General features: G+C 41.8%; 1 protein-coding gene across 4 annotated transcripts in view; it reads left to right on the forward strand.

The window, feature by feature from the left end:
- The window catches only part of LOC119659142 (tight junction protein ZO-2), a 155,438-nt gene that overhangs the window by 42,772 nt on the left and 96,947 nt on the right, over nt 1-15,719 (forward strand). The window lies entirely within an intron of this gene.

Below are 15,719 nucleotides of genomic sequence, written 5' to 3' on the forward strand. Positions count from 1 at the left end.
CCAAGATTATAGAAAAAACTGGCTTTATATCGTTGTCGGCTATTACACAACATTTTCAAGGCGGGCGCCAGCAGATGTCTAGCATAAAAGACCCCGTGAAAAGTTCGTTTTTAAACAAAAATATAATCTTTACTGATATTAATTTGACCTCAACTATCACGGCTTTAGGAGAAAACACTTAAACTGCGTTTAATGAATCCCCAACTAAGGGAAATAATCACGAATAAAGAAGGAAACGGTAAAATCAACACGTAAACGCGTTCGTCAATCAATTTTAATCAAATTTCAGAAAGCGTATAAACTTTGGAGTAATGATAGTAACAATACCATGCGTGGCTAAAAAGGAAAGAAAACACTCTACAGCCGGTTTGGGGTCAAACACGAATTGAATGCTAAATTCAAAATCCAATTAACCTCTACTAAGCGATCTAAGTGATGGTGATGATGGTTGCCATGGTGGAGAAAGATGAAAGATGATAGTATTTAGGAGTCGAAAGTTAGCAGTCTTAAGAAGATGAGAGTGTAATGTATTCTGCAAAAAGCAGTATCGAAATCTAGGAGTGAACCAGCGTGTTGGGAGGATGGTTAAGATGAGGAGATTAACCAGATGATTGGTCAGATCCTTGGTTGAATTATTCCAATTTCACTCCTTTCTGTTCTGAAACTTACATCCCTAAAAGATCTAGAGAAAAATTAAATGATCCTTAAACTAGAAAAAATATGATTATGGTTTTCTGCAAAAAAGCAAACATTATTCAAATCGTTTTATTATGTCTTTTTTGAGGAGGTGGAAATTTTCAAGCCATTGATGCCCTTATGTTATCAATGCGTGTGTGTATATGCTAGGGGAGAAACTACAGCTTCTGAGCACTCAGGCCGTGTTGGCCCATTGTACTTGCCACCCCCGTCTAACGGAATATTCCGGATTCGTTAACGTATCGCAGGATTTCCGTTAATGGATGTGATGCTACCCATCGCAATTGGAGAACATTGGCATCAAAGATCTGATGTCTGATGCGTCCATAGGCGGGGCATTCACATAGGAAATGTTCCGTGGATTCCGCTTCTTCATTACAGGAGGAACACTCTGCCACCTATCATTGTGGGAAGCTTGTTCCCAGTTTTTGAAAACAGACTTAGCCAATGCTACTAATACTCCAATTGCTGGCTCCGGTCCCGGCATAGGGACCGCTCTTTCGCTAACGCATCCGAGATTTCATTTCTCTCTACGCCACAGTAACCAGGTACCCAGAGTAGTTTTACCGCATTGAAATAGAGATAGAGTTCAAACGGTTTCTGCATTCCTGAACGATTTTTAGGGTGATCAAAGGACTACTCAATGCCCTCAATGCAGCTTGGCTGTCACTGCAGATTGCGATGCGCTTGCCCTTCAACCGCTCGTCAATCACCCAGTTTGTCGCCCTTAGGATCGCATAAACTTCAGCTTGAAAACCCGTTGCATATTGTTCCGAAGGAAAGGCCCACTTCTCGTTTTTATTCGAGAGGTAGACTCCGGCTCCAGAACCCTCTTTTGTTTTTGAGCCATCGGTGTAGAAGACTTCTGTATATCCTGCCACGCATTCCTCAGGGTTATCAACGCGTAGAATTTATACCCAGTAGAAAGGTACCTCAAGGGGATTTTTCTATGTGACGTTCTATATTTCGACCGTTTTTTTTAAAACATTTTTATTTTTTGGCAAGAAAGATACACTTTCTTTATATATTTCGTGGGAGATTTGCATTATGATATGAAATTTTTAATTAATGAATTTGATCATCAACAGCGCAACAACCGGTATCCGGTCTAGGCCTGCCTTAACAAGGAACTCCAAATATCCCGGTTTTGCGCCGAGGTCCACCAATTCGATATCACTAAAAGCTGTCTGGCGTCCTGACCTACGCCATCGCTCTATCTCAAGGGGAGGCAGGATCTGCCTCGTCTTCTTTTTCTACCATAGATATTGCTCTTATAGACTTCCCGGGCTGGATCACCACCCACCGTAACCTATTGAGCCGAATTTTATCCACAACCGTCATTGTATCGCTCATAGATTTCGTAGGGGGCCAAAAATTCTTCGGAGGATTCTTCTCTCGAACGCGGCCACGAGTTCGCAATTCTTCTTGCTAAGAACCCAAGTCTCCGAGGAATACATGACGTTTCGAGCGGAATTGTTTTTGTAAGCTGAATTAGGTTCTGTTGGCTGCCAACAACCGTGCGTGGATTTCATCGTCGTAGTTGTTAGCGGTTGTGATTTTCGACCCTAGATAGGAGAAATTATCAACGGTGTCAAAGTTGTATTCTTCTATCCTTATTCTTCCTGTTTGACCAGTGCGGTTTGATGTTGTTGGTTGGTTGGTTTTCGATGCTGACGTTGTCACCATATACTTTGTCGTGCCTTCATTGATGTGCAACCCAAGATCCCGCGCTGATTACCGCCTGCTCGATCTGGATGAAGGCAGTTTGTACGTCTCGGGTGGTTCTTCCCATGATGTCGATATCGTCAGCATAGGCCAGCAGTTGAGTGGACTTAAAGAGAATCGTACCTCTTGCATTTACCTCAGCATCATGGATCACTTTCTCGAGGGCCAGGTTAAAGAGGACGCATAATAGGGCATCTCCTTGTGGTAGACCATTGTTGATGTTGAATGGTCTCGAGAGTGATCCTGCTGCTTTTATCTGGCCTCGCACATTGGTCAGGGTCAGCCTAGTCAGTCTTATTAATTTCGTCGGGATACCGAATTCTCTCATGACTATATACAGTTTTACCCTGGCTATGCTATCATAGGCGGCTTTAAAGTCGATGAATAGATGGTGCTTGCCGCAGACAGAAAATCTGATCTGTTGCTGATTTGCCAGGAGTGAAACCTCTTTGGTATGGGCCAACGATGTTCTGGGCGTATGGGGCTATCCTGCCTAGCAAGATAGCGGAGAATATCTTATAGATGGTACTCAGCAACATGATACCTCTATAATTGCTGCACTGTGTGATATCTCCCTTTTTATGTATGAGACAGATAATGCCTCGATACCAATCGTCAGGCATTGATTCGCTGTCCTACACCTTGAGCACAAGTTGATGAACCACTTGGTGTAACTGGTCGTCTCCATATTTAACCAATTCGGTTGTAATTCCATCGGCTTCTGGCGACTTATGATGTCAGCCCTACCCAACCCCCAACCTGGAGGACCAATTGGTACATTTGGTCCCGTTTTTAGGTGCGGGAGACTCGCCTTTATCCCTCTCCGTCTGCAGTTTTTCATAAAGAAAGAACTTCCAGCGATCACCACGTGGAGATGGAGATAGGGTTTGGTAGTAGAGCTTTTGGTGTTGGTTCAGCAGGCGTTTCCCAGGTTTTATGCCACCAATCCACGTTTCGCCCTGAGACCTATACTACCCTTTGACCGCCAATAAATTTGATAATTATTTATATTTGCTAATTAAGGTCAAAGTGGGCCTTAAATGAAAGGTGCGTTGCTTGTGGGAAGCATAATTCCATTTGTAGTAATCTACAACCAAAAACTGTCCGAACCACGGTTATAATTTTGTCTTATTAAAATGACGTAGTTATAAGGAAAAATCGCGCCAACTTGTCACTAAAAATCCAGAATAAAAATAGGAAACTGTGAACGAAACTACAAACCCGTGGTTTAGAGCAGAACCACTAATATGTAGAATATTGTGTAATAATTTCGGCTCGATTGGTTGAACAGAATTTTAACTGTGCCTCCCAGCTGTTGAAAAAATGGGAATTTGAGAAAAACACGTTTCCGTTTCAAATTCAATACGGGCCATATCTACGATTCGGCTACCATCCAGCAATGGGAAAATTCTCTTGCTGCACAAAAGGCACAAACTTTAATCAATCAGCCCGAGAATATTGCTTAGCACTGAGTCGCCATGCATTTATGTTTGATGCAAATTAAGTTGTCGGCCACGTCCCAAAAGCACGTCAGAAAACCTGGCTGACAGTGGAAACGCGAAGGAGGTGAAAACTCTGTTGATAGGTGCCAGTGGAGGTGAGTATGATGGGCTGTGATTCGTATCAAGCCACCGTTGTTTCGGCCTCCCTTTTGGTCGTTTGCCATCGACTTCGATGTTCAGACCAATCTTGGCAAGTGAATTCTCGTTAGTGCGAATGACGTGACCATACCATCGAAGGCGCCTCTCTCGCAATTTTCCCCGATCGGTGCAACCCCATAACGATCGCGGTTATCCTTATTTCGGATGTGATCAAAACGTGGCACGCCACTAGTCCAACGTTTCCATTACCGCAAGACGCCGTTCATTGTCTTTTATAGTTGGCCAACAGTCAGAACCATAGAGTACGACAGAACGGACAACATTGCGGTAGATTTTAGATTTGAGACGTTCGGTTCCACAATTCCTCCACATTTGTAATGGTCGGTAATCGTGCAGACACGTATTTGTTTTGTTCGTTTTGTTCGGACTAACTTGACTGACGCCATCCATGCGTCAAGAACCCTTGCCTATTTTTCGACAGGAACGGGGCCTGTTCTGCCGCGTTGACTGAGGTGGACGTCCTAGCATTTCTCTGAGGCTTGTGACTCAATCCGATCATCATGTTTGTATTCATTTTCTTGGTTGGCCCGTCGCGGGACCTGTCACCAAGAGAGATCAGGTAGGATTTAGCATAGTGGAATAACTTCAACTATACTCTATTTATCTCTTTCCCTGATCTTAGCATTTTATTTTTGTTTTACTGAGTATAGTAACGATAACGATTATCCTGCCCTCCTACGCCTCAAAGGATATTACTGAACGGTAATAAATTGAAATTGATCCATAGTCCCCTATGAAACTCTTGGTGTCACTATTCCGTATATATATATATACAACTCAAGCACTATTCACCTATATTCCCCAAATATATATGTCGTCGTTTCAGATCTAAATTTAAACCGGGAGAGACATTTATATACTTATATGCACCGCAAGAATGATAACTTCAAATCATTCATCATTCCTTGAGATGCCTATTTTTAGATGGATCAGCCATGGAACCCCACTGACTATGGAAACAACCGATTGTCCGAGAGGCAATTAACTAATTCGTTACTTAATTGATGACTGACTGGCTACCCATGATCCAATACAAATTCAATCATCACCCACGGAAGCAGTTGTTGTCATATGTTGTCCCATAAAGTTCCATTCTGGGGCCCGCATTGTTTCTTTTGAGAACTAAAGTTTGTACATACATATATTGGCGGTGGTTTTAAATTTGTGATCACCGCCTGGTGCATGATTCTTTTAATATGTAGTTTTCCCATATATCAACGGACTTTGCCGTACGTCTGGTAGCCTGTCTGAGAGGAGATCAGCAATTTAAGAGAGGATCGTCAACAGATGATGGTATTTTGGTGGAGTAAATATACACGGACGTTGTACTCGGTCTATATATCTTTTTTCTTCATCATGTGGAAACTCTTGGTTGAGACACTTTCCAATGTGTCGTCGTCTCTGAGCTGGCTAAATTAAATAGGATGATGACTTTTCGGATTTTCGTTGAACGTATATCTGTATGTAAATAAGAATGATAGGACTTGTAGTAAACTTTCCCGGAGACGATATTTTTAGTTTTCCGCGAAATTTCATGCCGCTCTTATCGACAATACGTTTGCATTCGATTATTTCGAAATTTAGATAGGGATTCTTGATAAGTCTCAGTTTGCATAAATCTCACTTCAGAGGAATGCAGAGAAAATTGCTACTAATTGTTTATTGGAATAGTGATAGTGAGTAATGTCCCTAAAGAATGTCGAATACTCGACAGAATTCAGCATAACGTATGTTCATTCTTGTTAAGACCACATGGTGATACCACCGGAGTTCTATGGAGGCAGTATCGGAGGGACTAACTGATAGCAATGCCATTCATCAAGGAATGTGTTTCAGTGCAAAAGTGTTCTAAAAATATACAAAGTAGCAGAAAATATCCATTTTCGACATCATTGTGTGTAGTTTTTCTATAATATGAATCAAATTGTCGGATCTTAAATTAACATTTCCTATGTTGGAGCGCTTGCTGAATATGAGATTACGGAGTCACGTGTAACTATAGAGGGAAAATCATACAATAATTTTCAGAATAAATCCCAGACCGACATTATTTTGAGATTCTTCTGACTTGTGAAAGTATACATTGAGAAATGCACTCCCATTACATTTCTGGAGTTTACACCATTCAGTTACACTGCATACTTGAATGCAGTTTTTACAACTAATTCTCATGCAATTCGCATAATTAAAACGCAATAAAGCCGAGTGAAAACTGAGAGAAATAACTGGAAGAATAACATCGCCGACCTGCAGTTTGAGATTCAGCTTCGTTCAGTGCAACACCAGACTCATAGAATTTCTTTAATGATGGTGTTTTCCCAGTTTTTTCTCACGCCAATGTCTCCAATTTAGCAAAAAAACTCATCCCCCGATACTTTGCATATTACTCACAGAAAATATTCATTCGTCTTTTATGTCACTCAAGGTATAATCCACCAAGTTTCTGCAGCAAACGCTGATTTAGTTGAGTTTTGACTTGTGGCTAAATTAAGAACATTTAAACGATAGAAATAGGTAAATCTTCATAAACCTCACAAAATGGACTTTTTAAGTCCAAATTATCCGCGCCGTCATACGTGCTACACGGTTCCTGAATTTAACAGTGATTGTGAAACAAGTGAAACATCCTCGTTGGATAATGATGAACGTTCCTCGACAAGTTCTAACAGTAGCAGTACATTAGCAACGGCTGTGTCTGTTAGGAATTACAGACAAAGTAAATATTTGCATAGCAAGAGAGTAACACCAGAACCACAATTAGGATATTTTGTGCCACTACCGCCAAAATATTTTTTCAGTCCACCAGCAACCCGACGAAGCAGGACTAGGCAAGTAATCAGTGTTAAAATTCTTCCTTAAAATCATACTGTGTATTATACGATGTTAGAGCTCCTTAATATGTTAACTCAGCAAGTGCTCAGAAACTTTCCCGTCGAGATATTTGGGTGAATTAGAATTTTATGTAATGCCAATTTCAGACCTTCGATATCAAAACTCAAACACGGTTTTAATCATTCTTTCAATCTTCCTATCGTTTTCCTTGATGAACTCCGAGAAAAACACGGAGCGGTTTTATTCATGAACCCAAAGGAAAAACACGGAGCGGTGTTATTAACTCTTCGGGTTACAATAGAGCAACTTAACCTAGCGCCCGAGTTCCTTTGCCACTAGGTGTTGCCGCAGAGCATACCAGATGAGCTTGTTTGAGACACGATGGAACGCCTTCTCCAGGTCCAGGAATGAAATGTAAAGAGATCGATGTTGCTCATGGTGTTTCTCCCTCAGTAACTGCGCAGTGGATATTTCGTCAGTAGTTCCGCAGTTCTTGCCAAACGCGGTTTGGTTCACAGTTATTTGTCGGTTGTCGAGAATTTTTTCAAAAATCTTCACGGTAATTTGATCATTCCGCTAGACTGCCTTTCTTTTTCCATATTGGAACTGAGCTACAATGTTAGGTTCCAGCTCTTTGCTATCAAGAGCTCGAATGCGATGTCGCCAGGTCCTTAGGCTTACATCGATTTCATTGGTGTTCACAACTGGAACTGACCTAAATGTTGGCGGTGTTATTAGAAGCGGGGGATAACCAAATCCTCAAGTATCTCGGTTGATGAACGATTTACCAGGTTTGGTGGCCCCAAGAGTTGCATAGGTGGCATTCTTGCACGATTCTTTATCATTCATAATAGTTACCAATCGCTTAAGTAAGATCTCTTCTTGATTTAATTTGCGGCGGGCCAGTTCGTTTTTCACGTTGTTCTACCTATGGCTTGATTTGCAAAATAGTAAAATCGACTATACGCTCCCCACTCTCATGCGTGCTCCAAACACTTTTCTTTCATAATACTAGTTGCCACCGACAGGCATGTTGCATTTCAGACCTTCGATATAAAAACTTATAATTTATCTATATTCCAAAAACGAATGGTTCTATAATTGACCCCTGAGGCACCTCACTGAGGCCTGAAAATTTCAATTCTAAAAATCCGCTTTGTAAAATTTCGTTACCAAGTTATTTCTTCTTTTTCTTCGGCTTGTGTCCTCTTTACATGCGGGGTCGGCTCGTCGTGATCGGTTTCGCCATTTTGTTTTATAAAAAGCCTGATCTATATGCAATCGCGAGGGTTTCAAATCTCCATCTAGCGTTGTTTTGGCCGGCCTTTTGATCGCTTACCATCGATGTTCAGACCAATATTGGTGAGTAAATTCTCGTTAGCGCGAATTACATGATCATACCATCCAAGACGCGTCTCGCATTTTTTCCAGGATCAGTGCAACCCCATATTGATCGCGGATATCCTCATTTCGGATGTGATCAAAACGTGTCACGGCATAGTCCAACCCAACATCTTCGCCTGCATTACCGCGAGACGCCGTTGATTGTCTTTTATAGTCGGCCAACACTCAGAATCATAGAGGGCGACAGGGCGGACGACGCGATGCGGCAAATTTTAGATTTGAGACGTTCTTTTATACGTGGATTACAACGAACACCAGTTGTGGGACGCCATTTAATCCAGGTTGCCCTAATGCGTGAAACAATTTCACCACACAGTTCCCCATTGGCTGATAGCATTGGCTGCGCCTGTTTCATTAGAATCGATCGTCAAAAATTCAGTTTTATTCAGATTCAATCTGAGACGGTGGTGGTTGAGGCGATCATTCCATTTTTGGACAAGTTGCTCGAGATCATTTTTGCTATTGCTAGGAAAACATAATCTGCATAAAGCAGTGTACAGGGCGCTGGAAGTTGGATGTCTCGTGTGACAGTGTCTATAACAAGAACACAAAAGACTGGTGAGAGGGCACTTACACCAACAGAGACACTAAGCGGTTTTGATACACCCGCCACAGTTCGAATTTTACTTTTCGGATCGTGATAGAGCAGTTGGACCCAGCGAACGAGTTCTTCTGGCACTAAATGTTGTCGTAAAGCATATTAAATGAGTTCGTGTGGCACACGGTCAAATGCTTTCTCTAGATCCAGAAATGCAATGTAAAGAGGGTGATGCTTCCCACGGTGTTTCTCCATGAGTTACTGCGCAGCGTGTATTGCGTCAGCAGTTTCACAGTTCTTTACCAATCCGGCTTGGATGTGTTGATGAACTTCATGGTATGGGAAAGTAACCGGATCGGACAGCAATTTGAACATTCCGCTGGATTGCCTTTTTTTTCCATATTGGAACTGTGGTATTTTCTTGCCAGTCAGGTGGCGTCCTACCTTCCTCAATAACCCGATTGAAGAACTTGCTGAACCACAGTGTTGGGTCCCAGCCCTTCGCTTTCCAGAGCTCAGATGGGATGTCGTCAGGTCCTGTTGCTTTCTCCGATTTTATTCGTTTTTTTTTATGCTTCCTTGACTTCAGTTGCGCTGACAGTTACGTCGCGGCGTTTTATGTGGGTACTCGTGGACTTAAATTCCACGGTCTTCTTAAGACACGGATTGATTTTGTGACCACAATCAGAGCCCCGCCGCAGCAAGCTACGACGGTACCAGTCTATACCGAGTGCATGGCTCAGCATTCATACTGATGGCTGCAGGATCTACCAAAATTTCTACCGAACTAAAGAGTACGGCACCCGTGTTGAAACGCAACACCACGCTAAGACCCGAAGGTCTCTTTTCGCTTGAACGTAACCACAACCCCCATGAAGCTCCCATTAGGGGCCAACCGCTATAACCGATCTGAGTATGAGCGCTCACAGGAAGAATTGGTCCAAATGTCGACATTGCTTGTGGAAGTGAAGGATGAATAAATTCTTCCGCTGAAATCTGCTGGAAATATTCTCGCTATCTATTGGTCGTGGTTCGCCGGTAAAGTAACGTTTTTGTCATTAACGTAGCAGAAGTGTTCGATATTCTGCGTGCGTTGGTATCGGATTTCGGCAAGTCGATACAGATTTCTCTCGCCATCCCGAATGTCGGGTTTATCGTAAAGATCTTTGTAATGGGCCGCTGGGTTCACAGCGATCGCTTTCTTTGCTTCTCAGTTGGCATTCTTATAAATTTGCCAATTGGCGAGCGTTTTATCGTCGAAAAAACTGGTGATAGAGGCGTTTCTTTTCATGGACCTTCATTGCAACACGACATTTCAAAACCATGTATCTCGGTTGATGAACCCCTTACTTGGCTTGGTGACCCTGAGAGTTGCATAGGCCGCTTTGGGGATCGTGTCTTTAATTTGGTTTCACGATTCTTCCACATTCTTCTTCTTCTTCTTTCTTCTCACTAAATCGCCACCATTTAATACGCGATTACCAGTTCGTTCGTAAACTGCCTTTTTAGCGGTCATGATTTGCCTCTGAGATTCATTGCCATCCTTTTAGAGATACCTAGGTAGACGAACTAGTCTCTCTGCTCAAAATTACAATATATTTATCAATTGTGATGAACTCCCGTTGATCTTGTGTTCTATTTTATCCACAGTTGATTCAAACTTGGTCTGCGTAAGTTACCAGTTTTGTACATTTTACGAGCGTGTCTTTAGTGTCCACTGAGGCCACCTCCCAGATGACGGTGGAGGGGAAGTGGAGTGTGATTATATCCCTGCTTCTTTTGATTGCATTCGTATCGAGCTTCGTATCAGTTGATTCATTTGGACTTCATTATTGTCCAACGTGTCCACCGCTAGACGGATTAGTTTTGCTTAGAATTTTTAGTTGAATTGCTTTGCATTACGATTAATGCAATTGTTTTCAATCGTTTTTGATATTCTCCGACGATATTACCAAAAAATTCTCTCAGCTCTGCCTCTCTCAAACGTTGAATTCTTATGTAAATTTCATTGTTTTGCATGCTTCATGTCTCTGGAAATTAGCATCTCTGGGAACCACCAAGCTTTCCTTTTTATAAAAATAGTCAATCTACGTTTCCTTTTTAATTGCTTCACATACATTTGCAAAAATGACGTAAATGCGTAACCGACAGTGGATTGAAGTGGCTAATTTAGCTTAAATCAGGGGTCTGCGGATCAAAAATTGTAAGAGGTTTCTCTTCAATTGAACCCTTCCGCTGTAAGTGAACACGAATTCCTTCAATCTAAAACATCATCGTTAATAATAAAGCTGGAGATGATGTCTATATTTTCACCGTGCTTTCTGTTACATCTCAAAATAAGTATGTCCTTATGACACTGACTGGCCAAACAGACCGTTTTCAAAACCATGAAAGTTTTGGATTAGAACGGATCCATATTTGACAATTTTACTTCCTTACAAAGTCATTACGCAAAATATGCGTTTTGTCGGCAAAAATGTTTTCTACACAACAACTAGGATCTACATATTTTCAAACCGCTTAGATCCTAATTAGTAGGATTCCGAGGATGATGACATTTCTGCATCTGTGTGTCGAATAGAACTGGTGGAAGTGGGAGGTGTCACGTAAAACTGGGAGGCATGTATCAGTTCTCATATATAGTTTCCTAAATTTCTTCAATCAGTCGTGGAATAATGACACGCTCATTGCAATGGATACGAGTAAGTCGATTCGAATTTCTACGTAGGCCCCCAAAGTGATCAACATTAAAAAAATGATTTTCCAACATGATATGACAAACGCTAGCTTATCTTTATTGAATATTGTTGTCTATCAAGTAAGTAGCTAATAGGAACGTACAACTTTGGCCGAAAAGATTCACTGGATGTCATGCAGCAAAGAGTTATCTTGACAGCAACTTTCCCAGTTTTGAGCACTGTAAATACCTCGGATTTTTGTTATCAGGCAATAAGCACTACGTCATAAAATCACTTTGCATACGATGCAACTGTTCGCCTTGTGAACATTAACTTACACTCTAAATCAAAAATCTTCCGCAGTGCCATTCGTCCTTGAGCAAAGTAGCGAATCTAATCAAAATGAGCCGACTCCGCTATGGAACAAAGGCTCAAGAAGAAGAAAAGAAAAAATACGTGTTTTCCTCACGTGCTATATGTCTTTTTGCCAGGTAATTCCAGCGATTAAAATTCTTGGTAAAACTAAATACTTGTCAATTAGATACATACTGGTGAGAAAAATGCCTGACTTATTATTTCGTACACGTTCTAGGAAGAAATATGACAGGTCGAACTCATAGTATCGTGGAAAATATTAAACCACCTTAGTTGAAAATGGTCAACTTACACCTCAAGCTGGTGGTGGCCCATGAAGAACGTAGACGCATCCTTACTGAGTGACAACTCCCTTTTCGCAAAATGAGCTAAGAGGCAGATGGACTGCGCGGCTTATCGACAATTTAGACCTATGGCTGAACCGACCGCATGATGAGATTGATTACTTCCTTACCCAACTTCAAAGCGGGTATGGAGGTTTTCAGTCTTACCTGCACAGGATTGAGAAGGTGCGATCTCCTGATTGTGGGTCCTGCAACAGAGTGGCGGACGACGCTGAACACATCTTTTCTGCTTGTGAAAGGTGGGACGGCTGTTGTCAGCGGCTTTATGCATAGGGGAGCTCTCTTCAGACAACATTGTCCAAGAGATGCTGAAGAACGCCGGCATCTGGAATCATGTTGCGCATTATGTTCGGGCTCTTCTTATTGCGAGGAAGATTAGAATCGACCGACGGAGGGACCGGATGGCAAGGGGTTCCCTGAACTATCAACTCCCTTCTTCCCCGCTACTCCCGTTGGTGAAAAGGATTCTCTGACTTGAAGGCTGTGTCAAAGGGTTCCACGCTAGCTTTCTGATGACAGGGAGGTGTTTAGTTGGTAGTCCGACAGCGTACTCTTGCGGGAGTCCAACACTCTGTACATAAACACATTCGCCTACCCTACTCCCAAAAAAAACTCTGCTCTGTTGTCTAGTCATGTTTTAAATTTCTTATCATTATGCAGTCGTCATGTTGTCCCTCGATATCAGTAATTTGGGATATTGTCCAGAAAATGTCAATTTTTCGGTTTGCTGATATCTTCGTGCTTTCTAAAGATTGTTGCTGCCTTTTCGACCTCTACACAATCCTTCTCGATTTCTCCAGGGACGTAGATTTTTCATCCGACATGTTCTTTGAAGGTACATACTTCTTCGGTTCTTGTGCACGTGCATCCGGATATTACCGAACTTGTGGTTGATACGGCACTTCTTACGCTCTCATTTAAATAATCATTAGGTTTACGAACTTCACTGTTTCTATCGTCGCGGCTTTGGGAAGGTTGACTGCCACCATGTGTGTCCCTAATATGCCATCGCCAGCACATATCGGTAGTTCTACTCTCTTGCAATCTGGCAATTTAGGTACTATGGTCCTGAACCATTCCACCGTGCACTTCGCTAGACAGTCTAACAGTATTAGACCTAGTCAGACCCTTAAACATCTGCTCGCCGATGTTTTCGATTATTCCGTGCTCCTCATAAGTGAGTATTTGTTCCTCATACAGGGTGTGGCTGACATCATGCAGTAAAGTCTTAGTAGACGAGAGACTTGACTCCCGCATAGCTGTATATTGACTCCCAGGGCGATATGTATTGGCTCCAAAAGACCTATATTTTTGACCAGTCTACCCTGCAGTTCACTACTTGACCCCTTTTTAGCCTGGATTTCGGTTTTATTTATCAATGGATCATCAGCAACACTGTTCACGCATTTATAATTCAATGATCATCAGTGATCGTATCAACCAGCTACTCAGCTTCAACCCCACTTAATGGCTGTGACTTCTTGACACTTGCTTTATTTTCAAGTCCAATAAGCAATAGCATTTTTGGTTTGCATTTCGTTTGCTGTGAGATTTCATTTTCGATTTGAAATTTCCACGATAAATAATTCTCACAACAAATAAAATGCACCAAATATACGAAATTCTCTATCGATGTTTTCTTTTATTTGTTTATGTTTATGTTTATGTTTGAACTTCCATCTCAGACGAAAATGCAAAAATGACACCTTTTCTTTGATCTGTGAATTCAACGGAAATAACCCTGATAGAAAAACCAATCTAAAATCTTTGGCAGTAACAGCATAGTTAATGCCAGACCTCCTGGTGGCTTTATTCAATAAACCACTCGAATCCATAGTTTTTTCTTTTTTTTTTGTGTTTGGAGATTGAAATCGTATAAAAACACTGCCACACCAGGTTACAGCAGCGTTTGGGATTTTCTTTCCCCACTTTCTCCTTCCTTCCCCACTTAACCACGGCATAGCATTACTTCGCGGGGAGGACTGAGTTTTAAGCGACTACGCCTTCCGCTATTTGCGTCTTTCTTACGCGCTCCGCTTTTCTAAGTTCCGCCTGAACTCTTTTGATTACCGATTTCACCGCGCACCAGTTTGTCTTCACCTGTAGTATTTTTCAGAAAGTGTTTTGTGGACTTTCCAGGCTACTCCTCCCTGAGCAAAATCGTGGACAGTAGAACTTGAAATGCCCCGGGTTCTCAGGTGCGCAACCACATACAAAACAAAAGGGAAGATCATCCAAACTGAATCATTGTGGATGCTTCATGTAATCATTAAACCCTAACAGGAATTGGGTCAGACGGTAGGTCGTCGCTGAATCCCCTCTTCAATACGGAGAATCAGAGTGTGAGTCCAGAGACGTTTCTGTGAGTCACCCCGCCATTGCTGCCACCTTTCCAGCAACTTCCGTCTTGTCGCCCTTCGATTTTCTGTATCCTTTTCAGGTAGATTCATTTTCTCTTTCTCGTACAGACTGCATGTCTCACTTACCAGAATGTCTATCGGGACCATTTCCGTAATAATAGACACTGCCTTAACTGAGATTCAAGAGCGCCTCTGTTTTTTGTTCCGCAAGGTCAGGTTTCCAGCCGTGACACTGATAGTTTCATTAGCCTACTTCGGGTTGTTTCGTGACGACAACCCCAGCTAGACCATCTTCGAAATCGATTATTTTGGCCTCTTTTGGCACGGCAAGGATAGGGACCCCATTGTACCTCACGCTCCACTAGAGAGGACGCAGCATTGAGCCCTGGTGTGATGATGGTACCGCTTAGGTCCGATCCGCTCCAAAGTAACTTTCGGGGAGGTTGATAACTAGGTGACATAGTGACAGTGAACATCGTTCTACGTTAAGTTTAGAGGAGGGTCCCCATACATATAAAAAGAGTGTGTGACTTTTAACAAATGGAACATAACACAACTTAAATATCCTTCTATAAGAAATACACAAAACCGTTTATACCTGAAGCGCCGACTTTGCGGTTGTCGACTTGTAATAACTATTTCAGTTACTCAAATAAGATTTTTACATTGAAGTCTCTTAGAGCCATTTTTTAATTGAAAGTTATTTCAGGATATTTAAAAAAAAAACATAATTTATCTTGGGTTGGAGAGTGGTAATTGATCAGCTAATTTTTTTGCCTTAATACATACTGCATACTGGTGATGGTGATGGACATTCACTGATTTCCACTGTTTCGTTTAAAATCTATAAATCCAGGTATCTCAATGCCAACATCAAGTTGGAATTGATCATGTGCTACTTGTACTATATTGGAATAACAAATGGAAAGTGACCACTACGATTACTTGGAGTTCTAAGCCCTCAGTAACTCATATCTTCACTGTGTACTCTCACCTGACACAATAAGAAATGAAAAACTTCAGAAGTGGCAGTGGATAGGTCACATATTGAAAAAGGGTCATAACTTCATTCCGGGTTGCGGCATATAATGGAACCTACCATAGAA

Source organism: Hermetia illucens, chromosome 6 (genome assembly GCF_905115235.1).
Source record: "Hermetia illucens chromosome 6, iHerIll2.2.curated.20191125, whole genome shotgun sequence".
NCBI lineage: Eukaryota > Metazoa > Arthropoda > Insecta > Diptera > Stratiomyidae > Hermetia > Hermetia illucens.